Source organism: Nicotiana sylvestris, chromosome 11 (assembly GCF_000393655.2).
Source record: "Nicotiana sylvestris chromosome 11, ASM39365v2, whole genome shotgun sequence".
Lineage (NCBI taxonomy): Eukaryota > Viridiplantae > Streptophyta > Magnoliopsida > Solanales > Solanaceae > Nicotiana > Nicotiana sylvestris.
The window spans coordinates 73,447,208-73,459,360 of NC_091067.1; positions in this window are offsets into that span (position 1 = coordinate 73,447,208).

Below are 12,153 nucleotides of genomic sequence, written 5' to 3' on the forward strand. Positions count from 1 at the left end.
AGGTCGAACCTTTCTTTTTTGATGGCGAAGGCCCCTGGCTTTGAAAGGTGTTATTTAGAACTTATCGAAATAACAGTCCGTCGTCGTTCGATCTAGGTCGAACCTTTCTTTTTTGATGGCGAAGGCCCCTGGCCTTGAATGGTGTTATTTCAAGCTTATCGAAATAATGGCCCGTCGTCGTTCGATCTAGGTTGAACTTTTCTTTTTTGATGGCGAAGGCCCCTGGCCTTGAAGGGTGTTATTTCGAACTTATCGAAATAACAGCCCGTCGTCGTTCGATCTAGGTCGAACCTTTCTTTTTTATATAGCGAAGGCCTCTCGCCTTGAAGGGCGTTATTTTGAACTTATCGAAATAACAGCCTGCCGTTGTTCGATCTAGGTATAACCTTTCCTTTTTGGTGGCGAAGGCCCCTGGCCTTGAAAGGTGTTATATCAAACTTGTTGAAATAATGGTCCGTCGTTCGATCTAGTTCGAAACATTCTTTTTTGATGGCGAAGGCCTCTGGCCTTGAAGGGTATTATTTCAAATTTATCGAAATAACGGCCCGTCGTCGTTCGATATATGTCGAACCTTTCTTCTTTGATGGCGAAGGACCCTAGCCTTGAAGGGTGTTATTTATCGAAATAACAGCCCATCGTCGTTCGATCTAGGTCAAACCTTTCTTTTTTGATGGCGAAGGCCCCTAGCCTTGAAGCGTGTTATTTAGAACTTATCGAAATAACAGCCCGTCGTTATTCGATCTAGGTCGTACCTTTATTTTTTGATAAAGAAGGCCCCTAGCCTTGAAGGGTGTTATTTCGAACTTATAAAAATAACAGCCCTTCGTCGTTCGATCTAGGTCGAAACTTGCTTTTTTGATGGAGAAGACCCTTGGCCTTGAAGGGTGTTATTTCGAACTTATTGAAATAATGGCCCATCGTCGTTCGATCTACGTCGAACCTTTCTTTTTTGATGGTGAAGGCCCCTGGCTTTGAAAGGTATTATTTAGAACTTATCGAAATAACAGCCCGGCGTCGTTCAATCTAGGTCGAAACTTTCTTTTTTGATGGCGAAGGCACTTGTCCTTGAAGAGTATTATTTCGAACTTATTGAAATAACGGCCCATCGTCGTTCGATCTAGGTCGAAACTTTCTTTTTAGATGGTGAATGCCCCTGGCCTTGAAGGGTGTTATTTCGAACTTATCGAAATAATAGGCCATCGTCGATCGATATATGTCGAACATTTTTGCTTTGATGGTGAAGGCCTCTGGCCTTGAAGGGTGTTATTTCGATTTTATCAAAATAACAGCCGGTCGTCGTTCGATCTAGTTCGGAAATTTCTTTTTTGATGGCGAAGGCCCTTCGCCTTGAAGGGTGTTATTTCGAACTTATTGAAATAACGGCCCGTCGTCGTTCGATCTAGGTCGAACCTTTCTTTTTTGATAGCAAATGCCCATGGCCTTGAAGGGTTTTATTTCGAACTTATCGAAATATTAGCCCGTCGTCGTTCGATATAGGTGAAACCTTTCTTTTTTGATGCTGAAAGCCCCTGGACTTTACGAGTGTTATTTCGAACTTATCGAAATAACAGCCCGTCGTCGTTCAATATAGGTCTTACCTTTCTTTTTTGATGGCGACAGCCCCGGACCTTGAATGGTGTTATTTCGAACTTACCAAAATAACGGACCGTCATTGTTCGATATAGGTCGAACCTTTCTTTTTTGATGGCGAAGGCCTTTGGCCTTGAAGGGTGTTATTTAGAACGTATCAAAATAACAGCCCAATCGTCGTTCGATCTAGGTCGAAACTTTCTTTTTTGATGCCGAAGGCCCCTGGCCTTGAAAGGTGTTATTTCGAACTAACCGAAATAACGGTTCGACGTCGTTCGATCTAGGTCGAACCTTTCTTTTTTGATGGCGAAGGCCCCTGGCCTTGAAGGGTGTTATTTCAAACTTATCGAAATAATAGCCCGTCGTCGTTCGATCTAGGTCGAACCTTTCGTTTTTGATGGAGAAGGCCCCGGGCCTTGAAGGGCGTTATTTCGAATTTATCGAAATAACAGCCCATCGTCGTTCGATCTAGGTCGAACCTTTCTTTTTTGATGGTGAAGGCCCTTGTCATTGAGGGGTGTTATTTCGAGCTTATCGAAATAAAGACCCGATGTTGTTCGATCTTGGTCGAACCTTTCTTTTTTGATGGAGAATGCCCCTGGCCTTGAAGGGTGTTATTTCGAACTTATCAAAATAACAGCCCTTCGTCGTTCGCTCTAGGTCGAAACTTGCTTTTTTTAGGGCGAAGGCCCTTGGCCTTGAAGGGTGTTATTTCGAACTTATTGAAATAATGGCCCGTCGTCATTCGATCTAGGTCGAACCTTTCTTTTTTGATGGCGAAGGCCCCTATCCTTGAAGGGTGTTATTTCGAACTTATCGAAATAACAGTCCGTCGTCGTTCGATCTAGGTCAAACCTTTCTATTTTTATGGCGAACGCCCCTGGACATGAAGGGTGCTATCTCGAACTTATCGAAATAACAGCCCGTCGTCGTTCGATCTAGGTCATACCTTTCGTTTTTAATGGTGAAGGCCCCTAGCCTTGAAGGGTCTTATTTCGAACCTATCGAAATAACGGCCCGTCATTGTTCGACATAGGTCGAACCATACTTTTTGGATGGCGAAGGCCCCTAGCTATGAAGGGTGTTATTTTGAACTTATCAAAATAATGGCCCGTCGTCGTTCGATCTAGGTCGATACTTTCTTTTTTGATGGCGAAGGCCCCTGGCCTTGAAGGGTGTTATTTCGAGTTTATCGAAATAACGGCCCGTTGTCGTTCGATCTAGGTCGAACCTTTCTTTTTTGATGGCGAATGCCCCTGGCCTTGAAAGGTGTTATTTTGAACTTATCGAAATAATAGCTCGTCCTCATTTGATATAGGTCGTACCTTTCTTTTTTGATGGAGAAGGCCCCTAGCCTTGATGGGTGTTATTTCGAACTTATCGAAATAACGATCTGTCGTTGTTCGACATAGGTCGAACCTTTCGTTTTTGATGGTGAAGGCCCCTGGCTTTGAAGGGTGTTATTTCGAACTTATCGAAATAATAGCCAAGTGTCGTTCGATCTAGGTCGAACCTTTCTTTTTTGATGGCGAAGGCCCTTAACCTTTAAGGGTGTTATTTCAAGCTTATCGAAATAACGGCCCATCGTCGTTCGATCTAGGTCGAACCTTTCTTTTTTGATGGCGAAGGCCCCTGGCCTTGAAGGGTGTTATTTCGATCTTATCGAAATAACAACCCATCGTCGTTCGATCTAGGTCGAACCTTTCATTTTTGATGGGGAAGGCCCCTGGCCTTGAAGGGCGTTATTTCGAATTTATCGAAATAACAGCCCGTCGTCGTTCGATCTAGGTCGAACCTTTCTTTTTTGATGGCGAAGGCCCCTGTCATTGAGGGGTGTTATTTCGAGCTTATCGAAATAACGGCCCGCTGTCGTTCGTTTTAGGTCGAACCTTTCTTTTTTGATGGCGAATGCCTCTGGCATTGAAGGGTGTTATTTCAAACTTATCAAAATAACAGCCCTTCGTCATTCGCTCTAGGTCGAAACTTGCTTTTTTTATGGCGAAGGCCCTTGGCCTTGAAGGGTGTTATTTCGAACTTATTGAAATAATGACCCATCGTCGTTCGATCTAGGTCGAACCTTTCTTTTTTGATGGCGAAGGCCCATGGCCTTAAAGGGTGTTATTTCGAGCTTATCGAAATAACGGCCCGTTGTCGTTCGATCTAGGTTGAACCTTTCTTTTTTGATGGCGAATGCCCCTAGCCTTGAAGGGTGTTATTTCGAACTTATCGAAATAACAGCCCGTCGTCGTTCGATCTAGGTCGAACCTTTCTATAATTATGGTGAATGCCCCTGGCCTTGAAGGGTGCTATTTCGAACTTATCGAAATAACAGCCCGTCGTCGTTCGATCTAGGTCGTACCTTTCGTTTTTTATGGAGAAGGCCCCTAGCCTTGAAGGGTATTATTTCGAACCTATCGAAATAACGGCCCGTCATTGTTCGACATAGGTCGAACCATACTTTTTTGATGGCTAAGGCCCCTGGCTGTGAAGGGTGTTATTTCGAACTTATCGAAATAACAGCCCGTCGTCGTTCGATCTAGGTCGAACCTTTCTTTTTAGATTGCGAAGGCCCCTAGCCTTGGAGGGTGTTATTTCAAGCTTATCGAAATAATAGCCTGTCGTCGTTCGATCTAGGTCGAACCATTCTTTTATGATAGCGAAACCCCTTGCATTGAAGGGTGTTATTTTGAACTTATCGAAATAACGGCCCGTCGTCGTTCAATCTAGGTCGATCCTTCCTTTTTTGATGGCGAAGGCCCCTAGCCTTGAAGGGTGTTATTTAGAGTTTATCGAAATAACGGCCCGTTGTCGTTCGATCTAGGTCGAACCTTTCTTTTTTGATGGCGAATACCCCTGGCCTTTAAATGTGTTATTTTGAACTTATCGAAATAATAGCTCGTCGTCATTTGATCTAGGCCGTACCTTTCTTTTTTATGGAGAAGGCCCTGGCCTTGAAGGGTGTTATTTTAAACTTATCGAAATAACGGTCAATCGTTGTTCGACATAGGTCGAACCTTTCTTTTTTTGATGGCGAAGGCCCCTGATTGAAGGGTGTTATTTCGAACTTATCGAAATAACAGCCCGGCGTCGTTCGATCTAGGTCGAACCTTTATTTTTTGATGGCGAAGGCCCCTGACCTTTTAGGGTGTTATTTCAAGCTTATCGAAATAACGGCCCATCGTCGTTCGATCTAGGTCGAACCTTTCTTTTTTGATGGAGAAGGCCCCTGGCCTTGAAGGGTGTTATTTCGAACTTATCGAAATAACAACTCGTCGTTGTTCGATCTAGGTCGAACCTTTCTTTTTTGATAGAGAAGGCCTCTGGCCTTAAAGGGTGTTATTTCGAGCTTACCGAAATAACGACCCGTCGTCGTTCGATCTAGGTCATACCTTTCTTTTTTGATGGCGAATGCCCCTGGCCTTGAAGGGTGTTATTTTGAACTTATCAAAATAACAGCCCTTCATCGTTCGATCTAGGTCGAAACTTGCTTTTTTGATGGCGAAGGCCCTTGGCCTTGAAGGGTGTTATTTCGAACTTATTGAAATAATGGCTCGTCGGCGTTCGATCTAGGTCGAACCTTTCTTTTTTTATGGCGAATGCCCCTGGCCTTGAGGGGTGTTATTTCGAACTTATCGAAATAACAGCCAGTCGTCGTTCGATCTAGGTCGCACCTTTCTTTTTTTATGGCGAAGGCCCTTGGATTTGAAGGGTATTATTTCGAACTTATCGAAATAACAGCCCGTTGTCGTTTGATATAGGTCAAACCTTTCTATTTTTATGGCAAAGGCCCCTGGCCTTGAAGAGTGCTATTTCGAACTTATCGAAATAATAGCTCGTCGTCATTCGATCTAGGTCGAACCTTTATTTTTTTATGGCAAAGGCCCCTAGCCTTGAATGGCGTTATTTCGAACTTATCGAAATATTGGCCCGTCCTCGTTCGATCTAGGTCGAACCTTTCTTTTTGGACAGCGAAGGCCCCTGGCCTTGAAGGGTGTTATTTCGAACTTATCGAAATAACAGCCCATCATCGTTCGATTTAAGTCGAACCTTTCTTTTTTGATGGCGAATCCCCTGGCCTTTAAGGGTGTTATTTCGAACTTATTGAAATAATGGTCCGTCGTCGTTCGATCAAGGTCGAACCTTTCTTTTTTGATGGCGAATGCCCTTGGCCTTGAAGGGTGTTATTTCGAACTTATCGAAATAATAGCCCATCATCGTTTGATCTAGGTCAAAACTTTCTTTTTTTCTGGCAAAGGCCCCTGGCGTTGAAGGTTGTTATTTTGAATATATCGAAATTACAACCTGTCGTCGTTCGATCTAGGTGGAACCTTTTTTTTTATGGCGAAGGCCCCTGGCCTTGAAGGGTGTTATTTCGAACTTATCGAAATAACGGTCCGTCGGTGTTCGATCTAGGTCGAACCTTTCTTTTTTGATGGCGAAGGCCCCTGGCCTTGAAGGTTGTTATTTCGAACTTGTCGAAATAACAGCCTGTCGTCGTTCAATCTAGGTCAAAACTTTCTTTTTTGATGGCGAAGGCCCCTGGCTGTGAAGGATGTTATTTCGAACTTATCGAAATAACGGCCCGTCATTGTTCCACATAGGCCGAACCATACTTTTTTGATGGCTAAGGCCCCTGGCTGTGAAGGGTGTTATTTCGAACTTATCGAAATAACATCCCGTCGTCGTTCAATCTAGGTCGAACCTTTCTTTTTAGAAGGGGAAGGCCCCTAGCCTTGAATGGTGTTATTTCGAGCTTATCGAAATAATAGCCCGTCGTCGTTCGATCTAGGTCGAACCATTCTTTTTTTATGGCGAAGCCCCTGGCATTGAAGGGTGTTATTATGAACTTATCGAAATAACGGCCCGTCGTCCTTCGATCTAGGTTGATCCTTTCTTTTTTGATGGCGAAGGCACCTGGCCTTGAAGGGTGTTATTTCGAGTTTATCGAAATAACGGCCCGTTGTCATTCGATCTAGGTCGAACCTTTCTTTTTTGATGGTGAATGCCCCTGGCCTTGAAGGGTGTTATTTTGAACTTATCGAAATAATAGCTCGTCATCATTTGATCTAGGTCGTACCTTTCTTTTTTGATGGAGAAGGCCTCTGGCCTTAAAGAATGTTAATTCAAACTTATCGAAATAACGGTCCGTCGTTGTTCGACATAGGTCGAACCTTTCTTTTTTGATGGCGAAGGCCCTTGGCTTTGAAGGGTATTATTTCGAACTTATCGAAATAACAGCCCCGCGTCGTTCGATCTAGGTCGAACCTTTCTTTTTTGATGGCGAAGGCCCCTAGCCTTTAAGGGTGTTATTTCAACCTTATCGAAATAACGTCCCTTCATCGTTCGATCTAGGTCGAACCTTTCTTTTTTGATGGCGAAGGCCCCTGGCCTTGAAGGGTGTTATTTCAAACTTATCCAAATAACAACCCATCGTCGTTCGATGTAGGTCGAACCTTTCTTTTTTGATAGCGAAGGCCCCTGGCCTTGAAGGGTGTTATTTCGAGCTTATCGAAATAACGGCCAATCGTCGTTCGATCTAGGTCGAACCTTTCTTTTTTATTGGCGAATGCCCCTGGCCTTGAAGGGTGTTATTTTCAACTTATCAAAATAACAGCCATTCGCCGTTCGATCTAGGTCGAAACTTGCTTTTTTGATGGCGAAGGCCCTTGGCCTTGAACGGTGTTATTTCGAACTTATTGAAATAATGGCCCGTCATCGTTCAATCTAGGTCGAACCTTTCTTTTTTGATGGCGAAGGCCCTTGGATTTGAAGGGTATTATTTCGATCTTATCAAAATAATAGCCCGTTGTCGTTGTTATAGGTCAAACCTTTCTATTTTTATGGCGAAGGCCCCTGGCCTTGAAGGGTGTTATTTCGAACCTATCGAAACAACGGCTCGTCGTTGTTCGATATAGGTCGAACCATTCTTTTTTTATGGCGAAGGCCCCTGGCCTTGAACAGTGTTATTTTGAACTTATCGAAATATTGGCCCGTCGTCGTTCGATCTAGGTCGAACCTTTATTTTTGGACGGCAAAGGCCCCTGGCCTTGAAGGGTGTTATTTCTAACTTATCGAAATAACAGCCCATCATCGTTCGATCTAAGTCGAACCTTTCTTTTTTGATGGCGAAGGCCCCTGGCCTTAAAGGGCATTTTTTCGAACTTATCGAAATAACAGTCCGTCGTCGTCCGATCTAGGTCAATCCTTTCTTTTTTGATGGCGAATGCCCCTGGCCTTTAAGGGTGTTATTTCGAACTTATTGAAATAATGGTCGGTCGTCGTTCGATCTAGGTAGAACCTTTCTTTTTCGATGGCGAATGCCCCTGGCCTTGAAGGGTGTTATTTCAAACTTATCGAAATAACAGCCCATCGTCGTTCGATCTAGGTCGAACCTTTCTTTTTTGATAGCGAAGGCCCCTAGCGTTGAAGGGTGTTATTTTGAACATATCGAAATAACAGTCCGTCGTCGTTCGATCTAGGTCGAACCTTTTTTTATGGCGAAGGGCCCTGGCCTTGAAGATTGTTATTTCGAACTTATCGAAATAACGGCACGTCGTCGTTCTATCTAGGTTGAACCTTTCTTTTTTGATGGTGAAGGCCCCTGGCCTTGAAGGGTGTTATTTCGAACTTATCAAAATAACAGCCCGTCGTCGTTCGATCTAGGTCGAAACTTTCTTTTTTGATGGAGAAGGCACTTGGCCTTGAAGGGTATTATTTCGAACTTATTGAAATAACAGCCCGTCATCGTTCGATCTAGGTCGAAACTTTCTTTTTTGATGGCGAAGGCACTTGGCCTTGAAGGATATTATTTCGAACTTATTGAAATAACGGCTCGTCGTCGTTCGATCTAGGACGAACCTTTATTTTTTGATGGTGTATGCCCCTGGCCTTGAAGGATGTTATTTCGAACTTATCGAAATAATGGCCCATCGTCGTTCGATATATGTCGAACCTTTATGTTTTGATGGCGAAAGCCCCTTGCCATGAAGGGTGTTATTTCGAACTTATCAAAATAACAGCTCGTCATCGTTCGATCTAGGTCGAAACTTATTTTTTGGATGGCGAAGGCCCTTGGCCTTGAAGGGTGTTATTTCGAACATATTGAAATAACGGCCCGTCGTCGTTCGATCTAGGTCGAACCTTTCTTTTTTGATGGTGAATGCCCCTGGACTTGAAGGGTTTTATTTCGAACTTATTGAAATAATAGCCCGTCGTCGTTCAATATAGGTCAAACCTTTCTTTTTTGATGGCGAAGGCCCCTGGCCTTGACGAGTGTTATTTCGAACTTATCGAAATAACAGCCCATCGTCGTTCAATCTAGGTCGTACCTTTCTTTTTCTATGGCGAAGGCCCCGGGCCTTGAATGGTGTTATTTCGAACTTATCGAAATAACGGCCCGTCATTATTCGATATAGGTCGAACCTTTCTTTTTTGATGGCGAAGGCCCCTGGCCTTGAAGGGTGTTATTTCGAACTTATCAAAATAACAGCCCAATCGTGGTTCGATCTAGGTTGAAACTTTTTTTTTGCTGGCGAAGGCCCCCGGCCTTGAAAGGTGTTATTTCGAACTTATCGAAATAACGGTCCGTCGTCGTTCGATCTAGGTCGAACCTTTCTTTTTTGATGGCGAAGGCCCCTGGCCTTGAAGGGAGTTATTTCGAACTTATCGAAATAACAGCCCGTCGTCGTTCTATCTAGGTCGAACCTTTCTTTTTTGATGGCGAAGGCCCCTGGCATTGAAGGGTGTTATTTTGAACTTATCGAAATAACGGCCCGTCGTCGTTCCATCTAGGTCGAACCTTTTTTTTAATGGTGAAGGCCCTTGGCATTGAAGGGTGTTATTTCGAACTTATGAAAATAACAGTCCATCGTCGTTCGATCTAGGATCAAAACTTTCTTTTTTGATGGTGAAGGCCCTTGGCCTTGAAGGGTGTTATTTCTTACTTATCGAAATAATGGCCCATTGTTGTTCGATCTAGGTCTAACCTTTCTTTTTTTGATGGAGAAGGCCCTGGCCTTGAAGGGTGTTATTTCGAACTTATCAAAATAACAGCCCGTAGTCATTCGATCTTGGTCGAACCTTTCTTTTTTTGATGGCGAAGGCCCCTGGCCTTGAAGGGTTTTATTTCGAACTTATCGAAATAATAGTCCGTCGTCGTTCGATCTAGGTCGAACCTTTCATTTTTGATGGCGAAGGCCCCTGGCCTTGAAGGGTGTTATTTCGAACTTATCGAAATAACGGCCCATCGTCGTTTGATCTAGGTCGAACCTTTCTTTTTTGATGGCGAAGGCCCCTGGCTTTCAAGGGTGTTATTTCGAACTTATCAAAATAATGGCCCGTCGTCGTTCGATCTAGGTCGAACCTTTCTTTTTTTATGGAGAAGGCCCTAACCTTGAAGGGTGTTATTTCGAAATTATCGAAATAATGGCCCGTCGTTAGTCCCAATTTCTAGAGAGTTGGGTATTTTTCGCAGGAATCCCAGTTTGCCTGGTATTGCTTGGATCAGATAGTACAATGCCGGTGGAGGAGAGGCCTCAACGTTTCGAATAGGCTTGTGTTGTGCGCGCATTATAATTTTCTTGTCTGACTCCGGTCGTTCAGCTCGGAGATGCTGCCGATAGGGAGGTTTTCGGTTGTATTGAAGTAGTTTTTTTTTCAATCTAGATGTCTTTGTGTTCATTCGTCCATGCGGATCTTATGTGCTTGCCCTGATGAAGTGTGGGCGGTGAAGGTGAGATTTTCTTCGCTTCCCTCCGGTAGTTCAGTGGGGGAGAGCTGGTTCTGAAGCACCGTTCGCCTTGTTTAGAATATTTGCAGTTGATGGGGCGAGGAATTCCAGGTTGGGTAAGCCCACTCGGCTCTCCTTCCTTTACCGCGTTGTTCCCATGTCTCTTGTGATTGAGATTCTCCCTTCGTGCTTCTTTCGGCGAATGAATGTGCTTCACAGCTTTGATATGGGAAAACTAGGAGTTTTCACTAAGTAATCTCCACTGACGGCACCAAATTATTTGACTCTAAAGATGTTAAGACCTTTTGGACAACTCAATCAAAGATGAAGGGGTAAATCTTAGCCAAAGATAATTAACTTCAGATCGAAGCGTTAGTGATAATGAACGCATATGAAACGAAAGAAACATGATCGATCTTATTAATTTTAAATATCGTTTTCCTCACTCACTGATGAGAGAGTAGATTTATAAGGGTTCATTGAGATCATTTCTCCCATTTTCTAAGAATACCAGGAAGAGGCTTCTTGTCCTCCCTTTTTGGAGAATGGCCCAGCCCCCCTCTTGTTGAGAGTTCTCTGGCTATATATAGTCGAGATCCCTTTGCTCATTGCTTGACTTGACACTTTCTTATTGTCAATATGTCCTGGTCTTATTTTTAAACATTACTCTTTTTGACTTATAGAATGTCGTAGAGGAGAAATGGAACAAGATCTATTGGCTTTCACAGTTACTCGGCATGGGATAGTGGGCGACCTGATCGTGATGGTCAGATTTTGACCAATACACGTATTTTATTGTTAAGCTAGTTTCACGAAAACCTTTGTAAAATCAGTCACACTATTCAGAGTTGTGGTTTTGGTATCCTTAAGTGCTACAATTTTCTCTCTACTTTTACTTTCCATATGACTGATCAATTATAATATGGTATCCTGTCTAACCACAATCACTCTTTCGTTATCCCTCTGCTCACTTTTACTTGTCTATAATTGATTTTGCACGTCCCTTAAAGAAATACTTCATTTGTTCCAATTTATGTGAATATGTTTGACTGGGTGCGAAATTTATAAAAAAATAAACACTTTTGGAATTTGTGGTCAACAAGTTAAAAAAGGGCCCAGAGTATTTGTGTGGTTATAAAACTTCTCATTAAGGTTAGAATTGTAAGTTTAAGCTAAATTGTTTCCAAATTTAGAAAGGGTTATTCTTTTTGGTACTGACCAAAAAGGATATAGGTTCACATAAACTGAAACGATGGAGTAATAAATAAAGTATCATAATTTACCATCATACCAATATTAATTGGTGTATATTCTTAATAATTGAAATGATTTGAAATGAGCAATTAATGATAGCCGCAAAATAGAAAAAATTATTTTTTTCTTGATTTGCGAAAAGTAATAAGTAAAAATAATAATTTATTTTTAGTATACGTGACAACTAAAAATGAGAGGAGGGAGTATATTGACTCCCTAATAATGATTCTGATCATCTCCTCCGGCATTCTAATTCTACATATTTTAGGAAATGATTGTCGCAAAATCTTTCTTAAAAAGATGGAAGAGATACGCCAAAAGCCCAAAACCTCGATGTTTTCTTTTCTTCTGATTTCCTTAACTTAACGAGGTTTTGGGATAACATTTGATAAATTATCAAAAATTGAATAATGTAGGCTAAGAATTTAATGTTTCAAATATTAATTAGATTCAGAATTAGTACATTGCCTGCCAGTAGGTTAAGAGTCCAGGTGGGAAAGGTTACTGCTTCGAGTCCCTGACTCTTCAACTCCACAGAATTATATATATAACCCAATTCCCTAATACTCTTCCCGATTTAT